At 35.0% G+C, this 27,241-nt stretch overlaps 1 protein-coding gene across 7 annotated transcripts in view; it reads left to right on the top strand.

Moving 5' to 3' along the window:
- The window catches only part of BMPR1B (bone morphogenetic protein receptor type 1B), a 437,941-nt gene that overhangs the window by 265,784 nt on the left and 144,916 nt on the right, over positions 1–27,241 (top strand). For 6 of the 7 annotated variants that reach the window (XM_023582890.3, XM_023582891.3, XM_023582892.3 and 3 more), the window contains one exon: positions 4,264–4,358. The gene's annotated coding sequence lies outside the window, so the exon portion shown is untranslated. Of the gene's footprint in view, positions 1–3,875; positions 4,359–27,241 lie in introns of those variants that run through there. The other variant, XM_071215538.1, reaches the window with a different exon arrangement.

Here is a 27,241-nt window from a genome sequence, read left to right as displayed (position 1 = left end):
CATCACAGATTGTTTTTTGGATAATCAATTTCCAAATTCTAAACTCAAATTTTTATTCTTTCTTAACATATTCTCTCCTGAAGGGAATGAATTTCTCTAATCCCTTCTATTCTTTCATTGTAGATCTTCTCCAATTTTAGAAAAGAAAGACATACTGCTCATCTTTACTGATACAGTCTTACATTGCATTTCCCCAGGACATGAAAACCTTTATGGACCTAATAAGGGGAAGATTCACATTGCTGGTATCTGATTGGATCCTGATAAATAGATGACAAATTCTTTGCAAATCAGGTTGTTTCCAAGACTTTGCTTTAAATAAAATTGAAGGAGAACTTAGATGAACTGTCAACTGTTAGAGGATTAATAATTTGATTTAAATATTATAATGTGTTTTCCTAGTGTATAATTCAGAAGGAATTAAAAAAGTTGTGAGACATTTCTCCTTTGATCATGATCTGCTTATTTATGTATACAGGTTTCCCTGTCATTTACAATTATGAAGATAAAAACTGAAAGGCAATAAATACCAAATCCTTGTGGTCTAGCAATGATAGTATTCTTCAGATACATCAATTAATCAAGGTAGAAAAACCCCATGCAACTTACTAACAGATGCATTTTCAATATTCTTTTACTTCAATAATTATTTACAAGAATATCTAAACAAATCTATGACATAATACATAATGCAATAATATATACTGTATATGTTTGTAAAATAGATTTCTTATATTTAAATATATATGTATAACATATATTACAAATATATTATAATTTGATGTGTACTATTAGTAACTATAATAATTCAATCTAGAATAAATTTTTGAATACTTGGAATCTATGGTCATAACAGATTTTAATAATTTTAAAATTACAATTAATTTTTTTTGCAGAGAAGGGCTAAAGGGTAAGCAATTAAAACCTTTTAATTATAAAAATCTATTAGATAAAAATTATTTGAAGAAGTGAGATGGAAATAAAATAAAAATGTAAAAATTTCAGTTGCTAAGAGTGTATTTACAATTTAAGTGGATAATTGTATTAAATTGCTCTAGATTTAGATTGTGTTGAGTACATTCCAAATAGCCTATGTAGCAGATTTTATTTTTAAACTTTTTTCCTTTATTTTTAGAAGAGCTTTAGATTACATAAATGTGACATTGAAAATATACCTCAGCCCCTCCCTGTCCCACACTTTCCCCCATTAATGACATCTTTCATTAGTGTGGTACATTTGTTATAATTGATGAACACATACTGAAACATTGCTACTAACATGGTCTATAGTTTACACTTCGCACCGCAAATTTTATAGATTTTGACTGAATATATAATGGCTTATATCCATCATTGCAATATCATGCAGAACAATTCCAAATTCCCGAAAATGCCCAATGTTACACCAGTTTTTCCCTCTCCCTCCCATCAGAACCTGTGGTAACCACTGTCTTTATATCAGTGTTACAAGTTCTTCCATTACTAGAATAATAATATGTCTACTTTAGTCCATAGTTGCATTCCCCCCCTTACGTTTGTTTGTTCCTCAGTCTTGAGGATTTAGGGATGGTGATGCCCACTGTTTCTGATCAATAGGTGGCTTAGATCCCATGAGGCAGATGGATGGAACTTTCTTGATTGCAGTTGTATATACTGTTTTTTCAGATGGGCGTTGTGCATCATCATCCTTTAGTTGGCTGTCCTGGGTGCGTCCAATGAATTGGAGAGTAGGTATTGACTGCAACTCTGCTGAGATTTAGGGCTCAACCAGCATATGAACAGCCAGAAGATTCAAATATCTGAATGCCAATATTTACAATATGCTGGAAATTAATTCTTTGCAAGTATATATCTTACCACAGTTGAAAAACTGTAGATGACATCTTGGTAACGATTGAGTGGTTACATAGTTCTTCAAAATTCCTTTGAGGGTCCATTAACAAAAATATTTGAGGACTTCTAGCTTACTCTGTAAAACTTAAATTTGTTAACCTGGCATACAAACCCTTCATCACCTGCCTCCTCCTTGTCTTATTTACTTTTACCACTCAGTGTCACATATGCCATGTTCCAGTGACGTAAGACTACTTGACGTGCTATATGTATATGTATATCAAGATTTTCATGGCTCCTTGTGCTGTTTATCCTCTTCTTTGCCTCACTAGCTTCTATTCATTCTTTAGGATTCAGAAGACTTGATTGAGGAATTACTTGTTACATCCCTCTTTACATTGGCGCAGATGGCTGTCCCTGGTCTCCATTACCATATTTAGAACAATGTTTTTTAATTAGCTCTTTTTTTCTGGAACTGGATTGTAAGGTCTTTGAGAGAAGGGACTTTGTTTTGTCTTTGCTTCCTCAGCACCTAGTTATATACCTCTCCCGCAATAAGTTAAGTTTCTGGACAAATATTAATGAATGAATGAAAGATGTGTTTTAGTTTCCTAGCTGCTCAAGCAAACACCATGAAATGGTTTGGTTTAGACAGTTGGAATTTATTTGCTTATGATTTTGAGGCCAAATTAAAGCATCATCAAGACAGTGTTTTCTCCTCACAGACTATAGTATTCTAGGGCTGACTGCTGGTGATCCTTGTTCCTCTGTCACCTGGTAAGGCACATGGTAGCATCAGCTGGTCTCTTCCTTCCCATTTGTGTTCTATTTGAGCTTCTTGGTTTCTTGGCTTTGTCTTTCTCTGTCTGAATTTCATTCCCTTGTAAATGATTCACCTTTTAGCACTTAAGACCCATCCTGATTGAAGTGGGACACATCTTGACTGAAATAATCACATGGAAAAGTGTTACTTACAGGAATGGATTAAAAGTCCTACACTCACAGAAATAGATTAAGGATGTGGTTTTCTGGAGTACGTATAGCTTCAAACCACCACAGCTAGAAAAAGTGAATATCAGTAGTTCGGAAGTTATTCATGTGCCTATCTTTTTTTGAGTCAAATCCAACTGTAAGGCTGTTTTTATTTTATACTAGTTTTTATTCTGGCTGTAATTTTTTCACTTGCCTGTAAGGTTTTCAGTAAGATTTTAAATGAACCTAGGATTTTTGAAGCTAAAAATGAGTTTGCAAACTATTTATCTAATAGAAGGAACCCAGGACCCTGCTCTGCTGGCAACTTGTCCTGTGACTACAGGCAAGTCAACTAACCTAAGGGTCAACTTTCTCCTCTGTAAAATGAGTGATTGACCAAATTATATATAAAGTTTTGTTCCCTTGGTTTAATCAAGAGAGAAAAATTCAATGAAGCAGATAAGCAATTAACCTTAGCCAAAGGGATAGTAAATATGGGCTTGTTTTATTTTCTGAAGATCATTCTTTAGTATGGACATTGGATGGTTTATATAGATTCTGCTGGTCTTGTTCTTATCAGTTGCAAACTCTGTATAGTGCTGTCACATGTATTTTATCCTAATATTAGGAATTAACGTAAAATAAATAAAATTGTCATTATTGATGAAATAGGTACACCTGAAAAACTAGGAGTAGTGAATGTATAATATGTTGATCCATAATTTTCAGATTTCATTTTTGCATCTTTCATCAAATGCACAATTTAGACTTATTAATTACACTTTCCAATGCATTCCTGTCATTCTGTAAGTGAACTTAATGTCAAAACATTTCTTTGTGGGTAGTCATGGCACCTTTTTTCAATGAGGAGCAATATTAAAAATTAAAAAATTGCTTAACTACATCTTTTGGACATTCATATTATATGGTAATTAAGTTTAATAAAATTCAATTGAATAGCTTTTAGGTATGACTTTTATAAAAGGTTTGGGATTATATTGTACAGCCAAAACAAAGGCAGTATTTCCTTTCTTGTCTCCCATTCTACTCAGCCCCTCCCCCCTTTTTCCACCTGCTTGGGAAAGATTTCTTCAGACAAACCTCATAATTGCCCCTCTGTGTCTGATTTGGGCCACCGGAAAGGCCCATAGTATCTGTAAAGCTGGCAGCAAAATGGTATTTCCAGGCAGGCACAGGGTTGCTGGGTAGTGAGCCAATCCACAGCTTTGTCTGAGCAGCTGAGGACTTCGCTGGAGTAATACCACGGTGTTCAGTAACACAGACCTGTGCCATGAGCAAGTAAAGCACCGAGCAAGTGTCAGGGTCAATATTTATAGACCACTACGTAGCTGCCTTGTAGAGAGAAAACTGGAGAGAAACATGCACACAGAGGGCAAGGAAAGAGAGACTGCAGTGGAGGGAACTTTAATTTCCCATTTTTTCTTTTTTAACTATCAGGTTCAAACTTCTGCTGAATCATAACTATTTGGCGCTGAGCTATGAAAAGAGAGGAAGCAAAAAATTAAACAAGCAAGCCTGCCTTAAGTGAGAAGGTGAGTAATTAGCCAGTTCAGTCTCGCTTTTACTCATAAACTCCCTCTCTCTGTTGGTGGCTTTGCATAGTAAGTAGAGGCTTGTTAGTAAGTATGGCATGTTAAAGCTAGTAAGGGAAGGGGGTTGCCTGCTGTTTGTTGGGAGTGCAGCTTTGTGTACTGCTGTTAAGAATGCTGTGTACATTTGCAATACCCTTAAATGATGTGGATAGTGGGAACGGATCTTGAACACCAATATCATGTTGAGTTCTATCAGTAAGTTTCCATCTTCATTCACTCAAACTTGAAGACTTTCAATTGGTACGCTCCTATTTACTTTGTATCATTATTAAAACGATATTAGAGTTTATCGTACTATGATTTCTGGAAATGGAATGTAGGGGAAAAATTTAGATAAATATATGAAGGCATAGTAGACAGTGTCAAAATGCGGAAGCTGTGAATGTGGGTGACATGGGGTCTTTTTAAAAGAAAGCCATGTGTCCATTTGACAGTGTACTAAATTAGAATAATTACTACCTTTGGGAATAGAGAGAATCATAGTGATGAGAAGAGCAATCTTCTTAATCCAGGTGCAAAAACATTTAGGCACTTCAGAAAAATTCTCTGCTTTTCCAAGTTACTTGCTAGATTGTGTATTTACAAAATGTGAGTACCTGCTAATTATAAAAAAATTAATATCTCTTGTTACACATTAATAGTTTTCTTTCCCTTTCATCACACAAAGCACTTTCTATCAGGTCTCTCTGAGTGCTTTGGGTGCGGTAGTAGATTCATTTATCATCATTGTATTTCATGTCCCAGATTATCATTAAAAGTAATGGTGCTGAGGGAAGCAGGAAAGAAATTGTTTTATATGTAATTCAGATTTAGAACACACATGAAAGTTATAAACTTATATGTTGATGCTTAATATACATAACTTGGAAAATAATTATGTTGTGTCACTGGAGGGGTGGCATTTAGCAGAGGAAACTTATCTACTGGCATGGTGAAAGGTTTCTTTTTATAAATTGTGGAACTAAAGGCTTAATATTTTAAATTTTAAATTTAGGTTATAGATGGTGATCATATAGTTTCACAGAACTTTATGTACTGTGTCTTTAAGATTAAAAAAAAGGCACTAAAGTTGCTAGAGAGTTTAAACTATAGGCCAAGAGATGTAAGAAAAAGCTAATATTCTGTCACAGATTTTGCGTTAGAGTAATATGCAGGAACCAGCTCATTCAAAACTGGGATGAACAACGTCCAAAACAGCAGGTCAAATAATTGTAAATTGAAAGTAAGTAATTTTAAGTAAGTCCAATAATTGTATAGCATCACTTTTGTGGAATGTGTATGTAATTTTTAAATCATGCAAAATCTTCAGCATCAATTTTATTAACAGAAATGCTGTAAGGTTAATGTAATTGATCCTTAATTTTTGTTTTGTCCTCTGAATCAAACTTTTAGGTGTACTTTTTCAAATTTTTCTACCAGTTAAAGGATTTGGTTTAGAGTTTTTTGATAGCAATGTGTTTATTTTGAAAATGCAATTATAGTTGAATATATATATTATAGGTTTATTAATGGGTACTTCCCAATGAAAGAACTTGACTTCCTAAAGTCATCAATACATATTTCTTTGCTAATGCTTTTGGGTAATATCTCATGATCAACACTATATAATATCAGTTCTTTATTTAATACATTTTGTTTACTTTAGGTGTAGTAGAAGTGCTTACATGATATTGCTTTTCACTGATTTTATTTTTATTCCTTCTGATAGTTTTTTTCTGAAGTGCCCTGTGGAAATTTTGGGCAAAAACAAGGGGCAAGTAAAATCAATGCCACAAAAAAAATTCTAAAAAAAATTGTCTCTTTATTCAAGAGAAGCAATATATAATTGTGATATTGGTTGATAACGTCCAAAATTAAGATTTATTTTGGTTGAAGACTGAGTGTTTTGAGTTTTGAAATACCATTCCATTGTTATTTTCGGCTTTATTAAATATCCTTTTATTGTAAATATTTGTTATTTTTCAAGTTATAAACATTTTTTATGCAAGCATGTTATAAACAGATAATGGGATCCTTGTATTATGTATTAAATATCTACTGGTAAAAGATAAATGAGTTTAGCTTGAAATGTTAATATGAACTTCCTGTTTAGTCTCACTGCCTCCAGTACTCATCTGTTTCTACTGGTCCATCTGCTGCACTATCCTTAGAGGTAGTGATAAATCTCATCTCTTTAGTTGCTAATTTATTCTGTATTTATTTTCTCCTATAACATCTGGGCTGTTTTCCATCTCTCTTACCTAGCCATTAGAATATTCCCTCCTCCCTCTGTTTTATGCGTGGGCAGTATTCGACATCTTGTGTTTCTCAAAACAGTCCGTGCTGTTTTACTCTTCCCTGGAATTATTTTTGTTGCTTTCTCTTGAAACCCTTCTTTTCAGCCTTTATCTTTCAATCCAATGGAGACACCCTTCTCAGGAGCCCACCTGGTCATAGCACTTTACAACATTTGATAATGTATCTAGTATTTCATGCTTCCTTTTCCACATTAGACTATAAGCTGCCTGTGGCCAGATTTTAAAATTTATTCTTTCCTATAATATTCAATTCCTCAGATACACAAGGTGCTTAAGAATTTGAAGTAAACTTGAACGTTATCATATTTATTTTAAACCCATACTCTACTTTATAACCCATTTGTTTAGATGGCAAATACTTCAGAGGCAGTAGCAATACTTCTTTAAAATATGTTTTATGTCTCTTTCTAGTACCAATCACAGTCATGGGTGTTTGTGTGTGTATATGTGTTTAACCATGAAAATCGATACTTATTGAACTCATAAACCCATTTGGGTAAGAGAAGTTCAAAACTTTAGTAGGGTAGCAAATACAGTCCACAATATATAGTCCATAAATGTTTGTTTAATCCATTTGATGAAATTCATCAACAAAATCAGCTAGTTTCTGCTCCCAGGTGGAATGCTGTGATAAATTCAGAGATGCCCCAGAAAATTATAGACAATGCTATCCCTTCCAAAAGGCCCAGAGAGATTTCATGAGAGAATAGTTCCATACCAATTTTCCACAGAGTGGAATTGTTTCTAAATATTACTGATGAAGGCATATTTTCTAATTTTATTTACTGTTGTAGTGATAATTAGGGATTTAAATAATAATAGAAATTCATAACTTAAAAATTCTAAAACCTTAAAGGTAATTGTCCATTTTGGTCAGAAGAATTTGCTTTTCAAAATAGAAATGTTGAAAGAAAAGGAAGTCAGTGTTTAAAAAGAGTAGTTAAGAAATAACAGCTGCTGCTTTTAGCTCTGATACTCAATAAAAGTAAAATTTATTTTGTCTTTGTGCTTTGTTTACCCATTGATTTAAAGTACTTACTTTGTATATAAAGTATTTTGTATATCAGAAACAAATGTCAAGCTTCATGCACAATTTAGGGTAATTTATAATTTTTAAAATTTTGGTTATTTTCACTTTTTAATGTACTCTACCAGCAGTTTCTACTACTTTTTAAACTTTATAAAATCCTCTTCCAGACATTGAATATGACTCTCTTGTTTGTTTAACCTTGAAATGTAGCTGTCTTAGGAATGAAAACAAGATTGGTATTTTCATAGGAAAAATCAGTAACCTTTTAATTTGCTAGGAATGGGCCATAATTTAATTTGGAATTTCTATTGAGATATATTTTTCTACATAACTGTCCTGTAGTAAAATAGATATGAGGAAGGTACCTCTACCAAAGAATTGAAGGCATCTATTTTATAACTCTTACTGACACATCAAATATTATAATGGCTTAGAATTTAAAACTATGGTCATAGACACAGAAATGTATTTGTTTCCCATCAGCCAGTAATGAGAGAACCCCAGGCTTGCATAAGTATTAAGATATTATATAAAAACAAACAAAAACCAAGCAAAACTAGAAGAGATCAGAGAAATATGTCATTTTGAATGATGGATAAAGGATTTTACCAGAACAACAAAATTTTATTATTGTTAGCAGTTTAGCTTGCCAAAGTGTTTTGATAACTATGAATGGCATTGGATTCTTATAACCTGAGAGAAGAATAAATGAATATGGAAATGGAACCTTAAAGTTTTTCTACTTCAACTCTTCGTTTTATAGATGGGCAAATGTGGCACAACAAGGTAACACAGCTTGCTAAATTTCAGCTTTCAAAGTAGCTAGTTAAGATTTAGATTATAAAAAGAAACGTAATAATAAGTCTAGTACTTTATCACTGACGCTTTCCTGCCTGATTCTAATTGCCCTCATTCATTCTATATATTTGCATTTAGAGCTTAAGTTGTCATATCTCTGCATTTTTTATTGTATTAGATTCTGTAGCAATTTGATATTATTGATGAATTCCAAAAATAAATATTGGATTATTTTGTAAACTGTAAACTGATCTTTTCCTCTGGGCATATTAGATTATATTGGATTCATAGGTTTACTTGAGTAAGTAATTATGTAAACCTCTTGTGCCAATAGGGCACATCAAAGGGTGGGGACTCACAGGTAAAAGGCATAGCAAAGGACAGAGTTAAGGGCTTTTAATATTGGAGTTTTGATGTTGGAGTTTTATGGAAGCTGGAGCCCCAGGGAGAGAGACAGAGCTGTTTGCCTCATAGTCTACAGCTGACTTTGTGGAGAAAAAGAGGAGCTGAGTCCAGAAGAATGCAGGAAGCCTGAACCTTGGCAGACATCAGCAGCCATCTTGCTCCAACACATGAAAATAGACTTTGTTTAGGGAAGTAACTTATGCTTTATGGCCTGTTATCTGTAAGCTCCTACCCCAAATAAATATCCTTTATAAAAAACAACGGATTTCTGGTATTTTGCATCAGCATGCTTTTAGCTGACTGATACAGATTCCTTTACATTATTTCATGATTCCTGAAAGTTAATGCTGATAATTATTGCCCTCAGCTAAGGTGGAGTACTTTCTACTCATAACCATATTTAAAATATCAATTTTTTCTAGTGACAGATATTCTTTATGGCTTTCCCAATTTCCCCCATTCCATTAAGTATTACAATCAGATTTATGCCCCACAACCATTTTTCTTTCATTAGAATATGTCAGAGTATCCTGAAGCAGCTTGGAAAAGACTGAAACTACAGAAACAAATTTTGCGCTTTGATTGTATCTGAGAGATTCTAATAGTGAATGTATGGTTATATTTTGGTTTATAATTTTGTTTTTAAGATAATTATTTGTCGCAGAGAACTTTGATTAAAACAAAAATCAAATAATATGTGCGTTTCCAGATTATTGTTATTTTAGCCTAGTATTCTTAAAAATATATACATAATTTAGGGGCAGAGAGGGCAAAACAAGCTTTGTTTTGTACATGCCATCTAGTAAGTCCTTGATCCTCTATTCCTTTCTCTAACATGCCCAAAGTAATTCTGTCCTTTTTACTCTTTCCATTCTTATTAATATTAAAGCCCTTGGTAACAAATACTTGCACATTTAAGGATGAAAATCTCTTTGAGCAAATAGCTGAAGGTTGTTCTCAGTCTCAGCCTGTGATTTCTATAGCTTCCTTTTCCTTCCTCACGTATATCAAAATCAGAGCTCTTTTCTCCATCTACCTCTCCAAAGAAAAAGTCTTATTTACCTTTTAGTGATAATTTTTCATTGCATTGATACCTTTCTTTTCTAATATATTCTATTACCCATCTTTTGCCTGCAAAGAGATTTATGATTTTTAAATCTTGGGTCATAACATGGTGGAACATGATATATTATTTAATTTTATGTTTCTTCATTACTAGTGAACTTCATTCTGGGTGAGGGGATTATTAGTTATTAGCATCTTATTTTTTATCAGTAATCTGTTTATATACTTATTCATTAGAGGATACATTTTTCTTACTGGTTTAGAAAGTTCTTTTTTTAAAATTAGAGGATTTTAATTCTTTAAAGTTCTCTTGCAACAGTTGTCACAAGCTTGTAATTTTAAATTTTGTTTGTATTTTCTGTGCATAAGTATGTTTAAAATATCTTTATTCTTAAAGCTAATGAATATTTTCTGCTTTGAAACTTGAAAAGCTCTCATATCCAGAAATGGGGAAAGTATTTTTCTACATTTATGGTTTGGTTTATTTAACTGTTAATGCTATGATTCATGAGGAATCTATTACCCAAGAACTTCAATATTCCTTATTGAATATTCTCTTTTCACCCTTTTTTTTTTTTGTGAAGTCACTGTTTTCTTATATTCCTGTGGTGAAAATTTAAAATGTGTGCTCCCCCTCAGTCAATATTGCATTTAAAATTTTATCTCTGTGGTTCATGTTTCTTGTTAAAGGAGATTTAAAATGTTATGGTGGTGGTGTTGGTTTGTACTGGGCATGCTCCATGCAATTGCTGTAGAGAAGAGGTTTTCTATATTACTTAAGATAGAGCAGACCTAATGAGAATATGATTTTGTGTGAATGAGAAATTATGCATTATTAATGATAGCTATGATTTATCAAGGATATCTTTTTGAAGGTATATGTATGTGTGTTATGTATATATCTCTCTATATAGATATAGCATTCTACCAAGAGCTTTAAATGTATGCTTTCATTTAATCCTTGTAATAGACTTTTGAGCAAGTTATCTTTATTTCCATTACAGGATAAGGAAACTGAGACTCCCAAAAGTAAACTAACTTGATCAACCTTACATAGCTAATTAGTGGCAGGGCTGTGACTCGAAATCAGATCTGGCCAGAGTCTATCTTTTAAGGATGCAATTGATAAATAGAAATTATGCTTTCTGCCATAAGTAGTAATAATAGATGTAGGTCTCTAGGGGTCAGTATGGCAAAAACCATCCCATCCCGGACCTTCTGCAACAAGGTGATCTCAGGGGCAGTGACTTTCAAACCACATAAGCAAATCACTGCAATCAGTGATAGGAGGAGCCTTTTATTATTTGGAATTAGTACTGAATATAGCAGAATCTCAAGATAAGGAAAAAAAGATCCCGTATTTATAATCAGTTTTGAAAGAGTTAAAAAATTATTTTGATTTTCTCAGATTTTAGTATTCCCTCCCACATTGGTTTTATCATTTTTTTCCCATTCCTGCCAAGTTGTACTTTGGTTCTCCCTCATTTGTTTAACACACGGTACCATTCCCTTCCTCACATGTCTACTCATGGCATTGGGAAAATTGGCAAGGAGTTGTCAGGTCAGCAGAGAGTGACTTTCATCTGGGTCCCTGTTTCTTCAACTGTAAGTCTCATTCAGGGGACAAATGAGTCTAATTGGCAGCCTTTGCTGTTTCTCTGTTTTAAGCTACTTTGTTAAGAGAGCTGAGCTTGTTGCTGTGGTATCAAGCTCTGGTTTTTGAAGCAGGAAAAGAAATTATGGATATTTTGGTGTCATTAGAAAATGGTATATACACACTATCATGTCATAGTACCATATATAATGTTATGAACACTTACACGTATATGCACTTATACACAGATACCATAGATGTCATATACATTTATGCCTGTCATTATATAAAAGAGCATAGCTTAATCTATTTGAATGGACATACTTCATAAATATGGTTTGTGTTTATACATGTGTGGGAAAATCCATATGTAAAAGTTTATAAAATAGCATCTTTTTTTATCTTATTTTTTTGGTATATATTTTGCCACCATGAAATTGTTTTTTTTCTATTTTACTCAAGGCAAACAATTTTGCCTACAGGTAATGTGGGTTCTTTTTCCCCTTGGGTCACTCTGCCCTTTGTTGGTACATTGATGTGTCTTTGGTAAGAATTAAACTACAATTAATTGTAACAATTATAGCCCTGCCCTGGAATGCTTGAAAGTAAATTATATCTTTTAGTTATTATGCACATTTTTTTTGTATTATAACTTGAAAAATTATGCATCAGTAGCTATACTGATTAAGCTTAAAAATTCTAACTAGCTTATTCACATTGTTCCTCTATTTTTTAATCATAGTTTTAAAATTTTCTGCTTTAATATAAAGATGATTATAATTGCACAGTGTGTGGATGGAACATACACATATAATGATTCTATATACTAATTCCCCAGGTAAACATTTGCTATTTCTCAATGTAAAATTCATGTCATTTAATAAGCTCTATTTTATACTTCAGCTCTATACCACTTTAACTTCATCAGTAAATAAATATATCATTATGCCCAGTAGAAGTTTAGCTTTTTATCCTTGAAATTTATTTCTGTGTTTGTTGTCAGCGTCTTGTTGGCAAATTGAACTTAGCAATAATAGAGAAAGAAAGCATGATGACCCATGACATACTGTTCTACTAAACTAATTCACGGGTTTTTGAATGTGTAATTTTTTTGTTTATTTGTTTTAAATTAGCCAACATACAATGCATGTAGTCTTTGCGTTATTCATTAATTCTTCACTTACAATTCTTGTAAATTCTTGTTGGTAGAACTAGAGAAAGAATTATTTAGAATGGTTTTTTTTCTTCTGCTGTTGGACCCTAAAATAGATTGGTGCAACTTCCAAAGTACAATGTTAGTTTAAAATATATCTGCTGAAAGCATGTGTTCTTAACATGGGAAGCTGGCTTTGTGGTCAATGCGACGATCTCTTCTTATACTGCATGTTCTGTCCAGCAGAGTGGAAATGTGATATTTATGCTAACATGATTTCAATTTTTTAATTTGCAAAGAGAATCAATTTTTCATTTTGTTTAGATTTTAATAAAATATTATCTTTGATAATACGTATTTCTTCTTATTAGCCTCATTTTGCCAATGGCATTAACTGATCCTTTTAGAGTCATAAAGCATACCTCAGATTAACATGGGTTTACAAAAACTGTTAATGTCATGTACTACACGGAGATGGCCAAGTGTACATTGCCCTTCTATTCTCACACTTACAAGGCTGCTCCTCTGTCTGCATTGGGCTGTTTAACAAACCGGTTGACCTGAGACCCAGGCTGGGGTTGCACATGCTCAGCAATGCTCTTTCCAATTTCTCCTCTCTTTTCTCTCACCCTTTTCTTCCTTCACCTCTCCCCTTCCCCTTCACTCCTCTTCCTCTCCCTCATTTCTTTCCATATTGTTTTTTCAGTCTTGTTCATAAATCAGTGTTGCATCTCAGAAAATTATCTATCATACCCAGTTGATTTTTTTTTTTTTAAAGATTTATTTTTTTTTATTTATTTAATTCCCCTCCCCTCCCCCGGTTGTCTGTTTTCTGTGTCTTTTTGCTGCGTCTTGTTTCTTTGTCCGCTTCTGTTGTCGTCAGCGGCACGGGAAGTGTGGGCGGCGCCATTCCTTGGCAGGCTGCTCCCTCCTTCGCGCTGGGCGGCTCTCCTTATGGGTGCACTCCTTGCACGTGGGGCTCCCCTACGCGGGGGACACCCCTGTGTAGCACGGCACTCCTTGCGCGCATCAGCACTGCGCATGGGCCAGCTCCACATGGGTCAAGGAGGCCCGGGGCTTGAACCGCGGACCTCCCATGTGGTAGACGGACGCCCTAACCACTGGGCCAAAGTCCGTTTCCCCAGTTGATTTTTTTAACATCAACTTTATTTTCTCCTTTTCATCTGTCATCCAATTATTTCAGAAAATCTTTTTGAACAATTTGAAGGAAAATTTTTACATTTTTAACTGAAATATTAAAAGCCTGGAAGTAAAATGAACTTGTGATAAAATATTGAAGTTCTATTAGTGTCTTTCACAGTTTCCCCTCAAGTCATCTACTCTCCTGTTTTATTAATTAATGCTAACTTGGTCAAAACCTACTCTGGGCATTTGTATATGTGATGATCATTTCATTTAACCCTTACAGTTATTATGTGAGTTGGTTATTATTATCCCTGTTTTAAAGATTATTATAAATGGCTTTCAGAGAGGTTAAATAATCATTCCGAAGATGAGACAGTTGGAAAGGGAATAGGGTTGGAACCTAGTACTTTCTGACTCTAAAAACTTTACACTATAGTAGATGTCTTTTTTTTTAAACAGTTTTATTCACACACCGTACAGTCCATCCAAAGTGTACCATCTCGGGCTCTCAGTATAATCACAGAGTTGTGTATTCATCACCACAATGAAATTTAAAACATTTTCATTGCTCCAAATAGAGAAAATGACTTCTTCTACCTCCCAATTATTGACACTTAGCATTGGTATGGTACCTTCATTACAATTGATGAAAGAATATTCAAATATTACTATTAACTATAGTCCATAGTTTGCATTAGATGTATTTTTTTCCAAAATACCACCCAATTAACACCTTGTAATACTGACGTTTGCTTTAGTTCATGGAAGAGCAGTCTTCCATTTGTACTTCTCGCCACATTCATCATCTACAGCAGGGTTCACTATGGTATACAGTCCCATGTTTCAGTGTCTAGGTTTCCTTCTAGTGACATACATGACCCTAAACTTCCCCTTTCAACCACAATCACAAACACAATTTAGAGCTGTTAATTGCACTCATTGTAATGTAGTAATGTGCTGTTTTTGTAGCTAGCCATTTCCAAACACAATCAACCTTATTAAAATTCTGCACAAATTAAGCTTCCTCCCCGCCCCCCCCCCCCACCGCCATTCTCTACTCTCATCCTATGTCCTGGTAACCTGTAGTGTAGATTTTAAGTCCATGATTTTACTCATTGTAATTAGTTTATATTAGTGAAGTCATACAATATTTGTCCTTCGTGTCTGACTTATTTCTCAGTATAATGTCCTCAAGGTTCATCCATGTTTTTGCATGCATCAATGCTTCTTCTTACAGCTGAGTAATATTCCATTGTATGTATATGCCACATTTTATTTATCCATTCATAGGTTGATGGATGCTTGGGTTGTTTCTATCTCTTGGCAATTATAAATAATGCCACTTTGAACATCAAAGTGTAGCTGTTGAATCTCTGTTTTCAGTTCTTCTGAGTATATATCTAGTAGTGGGATTGCTGGATCATATGGCAATTCTATACTTAGTTTCCTGAGGAACTGCCAAACTGTCTTCCACAGTGGCAAGACCATTTTACATTCCCACCAACAGTGAATAATTGTTCCTATTTCTCCACATCCTCTCCAACACTCAAAGCTTTTTGTTTTTGTTGTTGTTTTTAATAGTAGTCATTCTAGTAGATGTTAAATAGTGGTCATTTTGGTTTTGATTGCATTTCCCAAATAGCTAATGATATTTGGCATCTTTTCATGTGCTTTTAAGTTATTTGTATTTCCTCTCTAGAAAAGTGTCTTGTCTTTTGCCCACTTTTTAATAGGGTTGGTTGTCTTTTTTTTGTTGAGTTGTAGGATTTTTTAATATATACTGGGTACTAAGCCCCTACTGGGTATGTGGTTCCTGAATTATTTTCTCCCTTTGACTAGGCTGACTTTTCATTTTCTTGACAAAGTCCTTTGAAGTACAAGAATATTTAATTATGAGGAGGCCTCTACTTTGTCTTTCATTGCTTGTGCTTTGGGTGTAATATGTAAGAAACCAACACCTACCAGAGATCTTAAAAAGATGCTTCCCTACTTTTTCTTACAGGAGTTTTATGGCCCTCAATGTTATATTGAGATCCTTGATCCAATTTGAGTTAATTTTTGTATGAGACCAGTTGAATGGACTTGACAGCCTTGTCAAAAACCAATTGACCATAGATGCAAGTTATCTTGACTCTCTTATTTTTTTAATTGACTTTATTCCCCCCCCTTGTTGTTTGTGTTTGCTGTCTGCAATCTGTGTCCATTTGCTGTGTGTTCTTCTATGTCTGCTTGTCTTTTCTTCTATTCTTTTCTCTTTTTTTAGGAGGAACCACGAACTGATTCCGGGACCTCCAGTGTGGGAGAGAGGCACTCAGTCGCTTGAACCACTTCATCTCTCTGGTCTGCTGCACCTCTCACTATCTCTCTTCTATGTCACCCTTTGTAGCGTCATCTTGCGCCAGTGGGCTGTCAGCTGTCCATGGCGCGGGCCGTCAGCTCAAATTGAACCTGAGGTCTCCCTTGTGGTAGACGGGAGCCTGGTCGCTTGAGCCACGTCTGCTTCCCTTGACTCTCTTGAGATAGGTAATTTCACTTTCCTACCCCTATATATCTCTAAAAGTTTGATAAGTAACACAGTAGTTGAGAAGGCTTCCAAACCTAATCAATATTCAAACCAGTGAGCAATAGCTCCCTTTCCTATAAGGAAGACAAGACTCTACTGATATGCACAAACAGGAAAACATAATTTAGTACACAAATTTCATTCCATATTTTTTACTCACCGTTGTAAATCTGTCAGGATTTCTTTATACGAAGAGATAACAAATAATTAGAAATATGTTTTTTTCAAATAAATATTTGCTGTTTACCCTCTGGAATGTGTTTGAAGTAGGTTAAGTCTTCATTTGTAATCTCTATACCTCTTGATTCAGTTAGAAGCTAATAGACTTTATCCTTAGTTGTAATATAACACTGTGATGCTGTGAATATTTAGGTCACATCTTTATAAAAATAGATTTGTTTAGCTTGCTTAGAGATGAGTTATGAAGCTTGTAGTTTTGTTTTTTTTTAACCTTTGGCTCCTCTGCTTTTCAGGAACTTTATTAGAAATTAAATGGGGGCAGGAAATTACATTCAAACAAAAAAATTTAATTTAGTTAACAAACATGACATGATTTGAAAAAAGACATGGTGGAAGAAATAAATACTATGGATTAAATGACCATTACAAAATTTTTTGTTGATTTTCCATGACCGTTCTAGCCCCATATTCTTAAGATATAAGGTTGTCCTAAGTTAGAACTCCTGTTTATAAAATTTTTTATACCTTGTAAGCATTTTCATACCCAGTGTTTCTTTCGACCTTTTGTTTCCCCAATTGTTTTGAAACAAGTATGTAACTTTTATAGATGGAAAAATTAAAATCTAGTAAGGGTGGAGTGAAAGTCCTAGCCTGAACAACCAAGTGTTTTTTGACCTTACCTACGTAGTTCTTAAACTTGATGAGTTTAATTACAATATATAAAAATGTAAAGTGAATGTATAATTATGTATTAACCTATACCAGACTCTAGCTGAAGTGGTGAGTAGCAGGTACAAATCATTTTTTTAAAAAATTATGAGAGTGTTATTTGAATATTGAGAAAATTTTGTAAATTTAATTTAGCTGTTTCTGAGAAATGAGAGAAAAATTTAACAAAGAGTATCAGAGCACCTCTGTTGAGCTTGTGGAGTTATGTGGGAATCTAATTTGAGAACCACTGAATTATCACATAAAAATTCTGAATCAGTCCATAGTATAACAGTTATATTTTCCTACAGATTTTCAAAAGTTGGGTTGTATATCAATAAAGAGTTTTTCAAGGAATACAGGCCAGGTTAAATAAACTATTGAATATCTTTCTCATAGTATATGGGGTAATGTGATGACAGCATGGCTGTGTAGAGTTATATACGCTATGTAAAAAGCCATAAAAATTTGAATGGAATGAACTTATCAGATTAGTTTCCTTTCCCCTTATCCCACTCCCCCCTCTCTCTCTCTGTTTATAATGGTGTGCTCTGGGCTTCCACTTTGATGACGCCTATATCTGTGACAGACTTGACCACCCAAACGTGTTCGCTGTGAGTCCTGGTGAGCCATGAGTCCAAACTGCTACTGCAGTCAGAAATTCTCATTCCTATGCCTCAGGAGATAGGTACTAGACTTTTTATAGTAGGCTTGTGTATGATAGCAAAACAGAAATAAAGAAAACAAAATAAAATCTGTAAACAACTTAAATGGCCGGTAACATCAGAATGGATAAGTTGAGGAATATCTGTACACAGTGGAATAGTAACATGGTAGTAAAAGAATGAACCTGGCTATACTCATGAACCAGTATGAATCCCCAAAACATAATTTTGAATGAATAAAGCAAGTCACAAAAAGTGCACACAACATGACTCCAGTTATACAAACTTTGATCAGAGGCACAACTGAGTAACATATTTTAATGAATGCATTCGTATGTGATCAAATAATAAAGAAGAAGAATGGATTGGTGAGAACAAAATTTAATGTTTTGCCACAAGAGGCTTAGATTCAGGCATGGACCCAGATGGCTTGGGTACTGTGTGCATGGGTGGTCATTAAGAATACTGTTATTGAATATGTACGTGTATTAAATATTTCACAATACAAAAGCAAAAAAAAAAAATTTAGAAGAAAGGATTTTCCCACTTTCTTCAAAAGCCTTTCATGTTTCAAGCTAGTTTTCTTTTTCTTTTTTTTTTTTTAATCAGAGTCTGCATCTTGTTTTCTCTGTTGATGCTTATAACTTTGAATATTTGCACAGTTTATACCTAATATGTCTTTTTGCCTGCTGGCTCTAATATCCAGCAATTTTATCACTTGTTTTGATTTCTTATCCTGCCATGATTTTCTCCTTATGATATTGTTTTCCCTGTTTGTGTATGCCGTCTAGCTTTTGGTCACTAGTATATTCAAATTTCTCTAGCTCATTAACTTCAGGTGTTCAGATACAAAACTTGGAAACCCTTTTCGGGTTTCTTCCTTCCTACAGTATTTCTGCGAATCCTCAAGGGGTTTCCACATTTGTTCACAGAGAGGTCAGGCTGCCTCTGAGCCAACACTCTGGCCCTTGCTCTTGACTGCTGCTTCCAACGTGACTTCAGGCTGTTGTTGGTTCTCCAGCCCTCTACCCCGTCAGTGCTCTGCCTACCCTCAGCTGAGCAGGGTCCCTTTAGTTCGGAGGTGCTGCTGCTTTTCGTGACTATTGCTTTATTACTGTGTTGTAGTTCATTTTTTGCCACCACAGTTGATAATGGTCATTTGTCCCTGACCACTGATCTTTCCCAATTCTCCAAAGTTATTCTGTATTTTCCAGACTCTAGGATGTGCCATCTTGTCCAGAATCTACCAACCTTCTTTCATGCTTGCACCCTGAGAAAGAGAATAGTTACCTTACTATTGTTATTTCCTCATGTTTTGAGGACATGTTTTCTTCAGCCCTTAAATATTACAGGTTTTATGGGGTTAAGTTTTCCAGTTTTACCTCTTTTCTCTACATGTCACCAAGGTCGATGGATCAGTGAGGGTTATATTCCCATTTATCAAGTCATAACCAGAAGCATCACTCTCTGAATTTTTTTTTTTTTTTTTTTTTTTTAATCTTACTGCCAAGCCTAACTTGCCACGTCTCTTTCCTTCCTTTTTTGGAAGAATTCTCCCTAGAGGTCTGGTTCCTCCCTGAAAATTTGCTTTTGGAAACTTTGCATTTCTGTTATATCTTCATTCCCTGAAGCAACATAAGTCCATAAATCTGTCTCTCTCCTTCTTCCTCTCCTCCTTTCACTTCTTTTTTCTCTCTCTTTCCCTTTCTGTCTTCTCCATTCTTCTCTCCTTCTCCCTTTCTTTTTCCCCACCCATACCACACACACTTTCTTCCAAAGTAGGTTTGGGTGTCCATATAGATCAAAGCGGGTAATAGTTTCTCTTTCACTAGAAAGCGTTACTTACAGTCACCTTCATCAGACTTTGGGGCATAGTATGTGTGCTCAGTTTTTCATATTCTGGATATATATATTCTATCATTTAGGGATTGCATTTGGATGCAAGTAACAGAGACTAGAAATAATGGTAAAATAAAATAGAAGTTAATTTTTCTTTTACATAAAGATGTCCAGACTTAGGCATTACTGGGATGGTGTGGCAGTCCCACAGCCACCAGGAACCCAGTGTTTTCCTATCTTTCTTCTTTTCCAGATTTGCGTGTAGCTTCCATCTTCAAAGATATATTATGGTCTGTGTTGGCTGCAGTAGCTCCAACTGTCATACCCAGTTTCTAGACATCCGGAAGAGAGATGGGAGTGAGGAGAGAGCACATGAGCACCCTTCCAGGCCAAGTACCTCCTTAGAAGTATTTAAAGAAACCCCACTTCTGGTTACATTTCATTGGCCAACTCTTAATTAAATGGCCACACTGTATTTTATTTTTTGTTTTTAATCTGGGTATATTACTTCCCTGAAATATACCCAGATTTGTTACTGAAGAAGGGAAGACTGGATAATGCTGGCATCTAGCTTTTGGTTGTTTGTTTGTTTCATGTATTTTACTTACTGTATTGATGGAAATATTTCATAGATAAATAGGAAAAGTGGAATGTGCTCTTTGGTCATGAATTTTATGTGCAGATTCCTCTTTCTGAGATGTCCCTTTTGGATAACTATAGTGTTCATTAGTCACTGTGACAGTTTAATGCAGGATGGACCCCAGGAAATCATGTCCTTAGAGTTAATCCATTCCTGTGCATGTCAACCTATTGTAGTTAAGGGCCTTTTGATTAGATTACTTCAGTAAGGCATAGCCCAGTGTGGGACTTAATCCTCTTATACATGGGATGAATATGGAGAGAGACACACAGACAAATCCCCAGAAGCTGAGAGAGAAAGTCCTGGAAGCCAAAAGCTGAAATCAAGGGAACACAGAAGGATGGAGAGAAACTGACAGAGGCTGAGAGAGGAAGCCAGAGAAGGGAGATGCCACCATGTGTTTTAGCAAATTAAACAGCCATTTGAAAAGGAAAAAGATCCCCACTGTTTGTTCTTCATGCATTATGTTAAATGCAGAGTTCCATGAAAAGGTTTGAGTAACTATACTCCTGAATATGTTAGACAATTAAAGAACCAAGAGACTAAAGTCTGTGTATATACAAATATGCCTAGAACCTTAGATCTGCCAGACAAAGGTGTTAATTGAATAGAAAAGTTTCGTATTTTAGGCAGAATGAGAATATGAGGCAGTAATTTGTCCAAGATAACAGGTGAGTAAATCGTGAATAACTATTTCAGTAGGTTACAGTGTTATTAATCCAAGAGAAATTGATTTTTGATATGTTTGTATGAATCATTTCTAGTCCAAAGCATAAACACTTAATCAACCCTTTGTATACTTTGATATGATTGTACCTATGCTGTTTCTAATTAATATTGATTTTGAATTAATATTGGCATAGGGACAGTAATTTTTGGTGCTTTTACAGCTGTGTAAATACCCCTGTTGCATAAACACACTAAATTGAATCACAGAATTTACTGTGCTGTGTTTACAACTTCATTGTAGACCCTATGTTTTAAACATCTGTCCTTCATTTACTACATTTTAAATGCAGACTTTTGTAACACAGACAAAATTACTAGTGTTTACACAAAAGATGCTGTATAGGCAGTAGTATTGGAAGGAAAGAATATAATTTCTGGGGAAAGAGTTTCTTAATAAGTGACATAGTTTGGCTTATTAACTTTGTCTCTCACAAAAACAAATAGGTGCCTATCAGAAATAAGTAAGAATGCATTTTTAAGAATGCTCTGAGAGACTTAACTTTACAATAATATTGAAAATGCTGAAAATACTATTTTGAAAGGGGAGATTTATGTTGTTGCATGTCCTTGTCTTTTGTCTTATGTTAAATGTTATGCAACTTTTTTATTAAATAACTAGTGCTTCAACTGAAAAAAACATTGTGTGGTGTTTGAGGTGAATTAGTTCTCTAAAAAGAGAAACAGATTTAGTAAATATGATTTTCAAAAGTTATTTTTCCTGTAAAACAATGACTATATATCTGTCCAATTTGATTATGTACAAGCTGTAGTATTTTATTTTTATAGGTGAATTTTTTACTTTGAGCCCCGCAGGGCTAGTTTCCTATATATTTCCTCCAACTGATTTTATTTTGGATATAATTATTTTTATCTGATTTTTCCTTTGAGAAAACATGGACATTTGCTTCTTTGGCTGACTTACAGGTACGAGTGAGTACTCAGGGACCCATGTGAATAGGCTTCACATATGAGATGGCCCACCCCATGCAGAGATCCCTCCCCAGGCTAGCTGTTTGTGCTCTGAAGTGACCAAATTGCATGAGAAAACAGGTACTGAGGCTGCCTTGTTTCTCTGATTTATGTACTCTTTTTTCCTACATGCATGGAAATAAAGAGTGCTCTTAAAGACGAGGACTTAAAGATGATCTTAACAGTGATTAAAAAAAATTGGAAAATGTAAACTTCTGGAATACTGCTACTAATAAATTGGATTGGAAGAAAATAAAGGTAAAGATGTGATGAATTAAAAAAAGATTGTAGTCATCAACCTTTATTGAGGTTTATGCCCGTTGTACTTATTTTACATTATAAAATTAGCATTTTTGTTGTACTGTTTCTATTATATATTTTCTTTATATATGTGTTTGTGTGTGTATGTGTATATATAATTTCCCTTAATTAGAATGCAGGCTTATGGAAAGTACTATCTTTTACCTCTTTAGTCTTTCCTATAGTATCTAACATCAAGTCAGATACTGTATAAACCCAAAATAAAAATGTTTAAGTTTGATCAGTAATGGTTTCTTGGTGGGATATTTTCAGCATTCTTAAATTAGGCTTGTGTCAGAAAAAATACAGTGATAAATAAAGGCAGGGACTTTTTTTCCATCAGTGTATATATGGTGCTTAGAATAGCATCTGACAGGTTGTTAAGTATTCAATATATTTTTCTTAAGTGAATGAATAAATTATTCTGCAATAGATGAGAAAGCAAGGATTAATAAACATATTAGCCGTTCTGTTACGAAATCAATTCTCATGTACCTTCTAATTCTAAATTCTGTGATTGGTATAAATATTATTTGACTCAACAAATGGTATATTAGCATCCAAATGCAGAAACTGGAGTATCTTAAAATCAATAGCATCTCCTCAAGAAATGGAGATTCAAGAATGTTAAGAATAGTTATGTTGATAAAGACAATTTTTTTTCTGGTGATTAGTTACCATGATTTAAGAACTAAAGAGAACAGCTCACCTATATTAACTTGTTAAATCTATATAAACTTTACTACATTATATTGAATTCAAACTAACAATTAACCAATTGGTTAATTCCATTACCCAGCCTGTGAATAAGGTTTGAGGATGATTGAATTCTCTTTTTATCTAGGGTAAAATCATGCTAGGACCATTATCTGATTTTATCATTATAACACCAAAATTCCAAAAGGAACTTTATCCATCTTAATCGCAGTCTTTTACACCTAAGATAGAACCTTAGAAATTAAGTGATTGATACCATGGATTTTTACTACCAGTATTAATCTGAACTCAGATCTCTTGATTTCAAGATGCATTTCTTTTGGAAGTGTCAGAATTTCCCAGTGATTTTCTGTGGGGTACTGTTTAAAGAAGATTTTCTGTGAAAACCAAACTGGTACTTTAACTACATAGTATATCATCCAGAAGAGCAATGGATTGGGGAGTATGGCATGTGCATTTGTCCTTGGGGACTCCTTAATCTATGAGGAGAGGAACAATCAGAGTAGTAGACCTCAGAGTGTGTTACCTATATGCCTGGGAGTCTCAAAGAAACGTTATCAGTAGGGGTTTGTGAATTCAAAATGATTTTTATGATAATGTTGTTTTCTGCATTTTCACCATGTCGATATGTACTCTGATGTTTCAAAAGCAATGGTATGTAAAACATGTGGCATCTCAGCCCCAACCAATGCCGTGGCAAAAAGCTGTACCAGTCATCATTGTGTTCTTCACTGCTGCACACTTAAAGAAAAAAAAGAAAAATGAATGTTTCATGTAAAAATATCCTTTATAAAGTACTAATATCCTTTATAAAGTATTAAATTTTATCAGTATTATGAAATCTCCACCCTTGAGTACATGCTTTTCTAATGATGTGTGACAAAATGGGAAGTACAGTTTGTCCCTCTGCTGCATACCAAAGGACAGCGTTCTTACTTGAGGAATTGTTGCTGAACTAGTACATCATCTTTAGTTGAAAGAATGACTAACAAACTGTAACAATTAAGCCTTGGGTATTTGGTAGAAATTTTTTTTTAACAAATCAATTTTACTGATACATATTAATAAAGCTTAAATACATCCAAAGTATGCAGTCATTGATATTCAGTATAATCACATAATTGTATATTCATCACTCCAGTCATTTTTAGAGCATTTTCATTATTCCAGGAGTAATAATACTAAAAAACAAAAACCAAACAAAAAACCAAAACTCATTGAATTCAGTAAGCCGGTGACTTCAAGGAAAACAAGAAAATGTACATGCCAGTGACAAAATTTGAGCTTTCAAGTGAAAATTCAAATTTTGAAAACCTTGTAACTGCCCCCATGAGCTTGAAAGTCTCCTAATACTTACATATTTTTGTTGATAATCAGTGGTGATTGTTGGAGATTGAATCATGCCCCCCACTAAAGGCACGTTGTTGTCCTAACCCCCAGTCCTGTGGATGTGAGCTCATTTGTAAACAGGACCTCTGAAGGGTGTTATTACTTACGGTGTGCTCAAACCCAATGAGGGTGAGCCTTAACCCAAGATAGTTGAAATCCTATATAAGCAAAGGAAATTGGGCATGGAGAGGAAACCATGAGGAGAAGCCAGAAGGTGTAAGTCAGTGGAATCCAGAGGAGAAGCTTCCATGTGCATTGCCTTCTGACAGAAAAGTCAAGTTCTGAGGAGCACTGGCAGCCAACCCAAGAAAGCCACAGAAAGCATCTCCTTTCTGATGCCCTGATTTTAGACTTCTCCTAGCCTTAAAATTGTGAGTCAGTACATTCCTGTTGTTTAACCTAACCCAATATATGTTATTTGTTTTAGCATCTAGGAAATTAAATAGTGCTGTGAATAGGCAAGATTTTTTGTTGTTACTGTGTGATGAAATGTAGCAACATTTGGAAGTTCTACATAATTCAATGAATTTATATTTTCAGATGATCAATGCATAATGTTAAAAAGTTATGCATGTGATATTGCAGTGACAGATACAAGCCATTATACATTTTGTCAAAACCTGTAAAATTGTGAGGTGCAAAGTATAAACCATAATGTAAACTACAGACCATGGTTAGTAGCAGTGATTCAATATATGTTCATCAATTGCAACACACTAATGAAAGATGTTAATGGGGGAAGGTATGGGAGGGGTATATGAGAATCCCATATACTTTTTTTTAAAAAATGATTTCTCCCCCCTTCTCCCACCCCCAGTTGTCTGCTCTCTGTGTCCACTGGCTGCGTGTTCTTCTGTGTCTGCTTCCATTCCTGTCAGTGGCCCGGGAATCTGTGTCTCCTTTTTTGTTGCGTCATCTTGCTGCGTCAGCTCTCCATGTGTGCGGCGCCATTCCTGGGCAGGCTGGACTTTCGCTCTGGGCAGCTCTCCTTATGGGGCGCATTCCTTGTGCATGAGGCTCCCCCACGCTGGGGACACCTCTGCATGGCACGGCACTCCTTGCACGCATCAGCACTGTGTGTGGGCAACTCCACACGGGTCAAGGAGGCCCAGGGTTTAAACCGCAGACCTCCCATGTGGGAGGCGGATGCTCCATCTGTTGAGCCAAGTCCGCTTCCCCCATATACTTTTGATGTACTATTTATGTAATCTTAAGCTTCTTTAAAATAAAGAAAAAAAAGTTACACATAGATAAAACAAAATCAACTTAAAGTATAAGGTAGAGGAATGGATTTTAATGTAACAGAATACAGACATTTCACTGATGTGGTACAGATTCTACATCAAAACTGAACTTTAAGAAACTATTTAATACCACCTTTTGAGTTTTGGTGTAGTAGTATGGAAGAAAATCCAGATTATCTGAAAAGGCTATTAAAATATTCCTCCCTTTTCCAACGTATATCTGTGGGGTGCTGTTACTGTCTTCAAACAGAACAACTTACTGTAACTTACTGAATGCAGAAGCAGACTAAGAAACCAGCTATCTTCTTGTAAGCCAGGTACTTCTCACTAGACTATTTTATTTGGAGAAATATAGTTATTTTATATAAAAGATTATTTAGAGTAACATGTAATAGATTTATTGATCTTTTAAAATGGATTGGTAAATATTTTAGAAATGTCTGTTTTAATTTCTAATATGATAAATGGTAGTACATATAAACAGAAACACTCTTTCAGATCTTCAATAGTTTTTAACAGTGTAAAGGAGTCCTGAGACCAACAAATTTGATGTACCACTGCTCTAGACTCTGGAGTCTTGCTTAACATTAGTATTGTCTCAGTCCAACATTTATCATTTCTTTTTTTCATGTATGGATTCATTCAACAAATAATTATTGCATGCCTTCTATCTTCCACACACCTTGTTAGGTATTGGAAATTATTTCAAGTGAAGATTCCATCTCCTCCTTATATGTAAGGGCCTGTAAGCCAGGTTCATATATTTATATTGAATATTTGGTTTCCTATTTCTTATTTTACTTACTTACAACTTTACAGATATGGAGCTCTAGCTTGGTATTTGTTTTCTTTTTCTTTTTTTTTTTTTTAAGATTTATTTAATTAATTTCCCCCCCTCCCCTGGTTGTCTGTTCTTGGTGTCTTTTTGCTGCGTCTTGTTTCTTTGTCCGCTTCTGTTGTCGTCAGCGGCACGGGAAGTGTGGGCGGCGCCATTCCTGGGCAGGCTGCTCTTTCTTTTCATGCTGGGCGGCTTTCCTCACGGGCGCACTCCTTGCGCGTGGGGCTCCCCCACGCGGGGGACACCCTTGCGTGGCACGGCACTCCTTGCGCGCATCAGCACTGCGCATGGCCAGCTCCACTCGGATCAAGGAGGCCCGGGGTTTGAACCGCGGACCTCCCATATGGTAGATGGACGCCCTAACCACTGGGCCAAAGTCCGTTTCCCGGTATTTGTTTTCTTGATTTTGTCATTTGCTACTGTGACAGATTGGCAAATATTTGAAGAAGTGTATATATATGGTAAAAGATGTAGGTTTGGGGGAGCTTTTCGTGTATCTGCAATGGTAGATGGACTGTAATGATTGAAGTAGGACAAGGAAAAAGGAGAGAAAT

Source organism: Dasypus novemcinctus, chromosome 1, assembly GCF_030445035.2.
Source record: "Dasypus novemcinctus isolate mDasNov1 chromosome 1, mDasNov1.1.hap2, whole genome shotgun sequence".
Lineage (NCBI taxonomy): Eukaryota > Metazoa > Chordata > Mammalia > Cingulata > Dasypodidae > Dasypus > Dasypus novemcinctus.
This window is presented reverse-complemented; position numbering and strand designations above follow the sequence as displayed.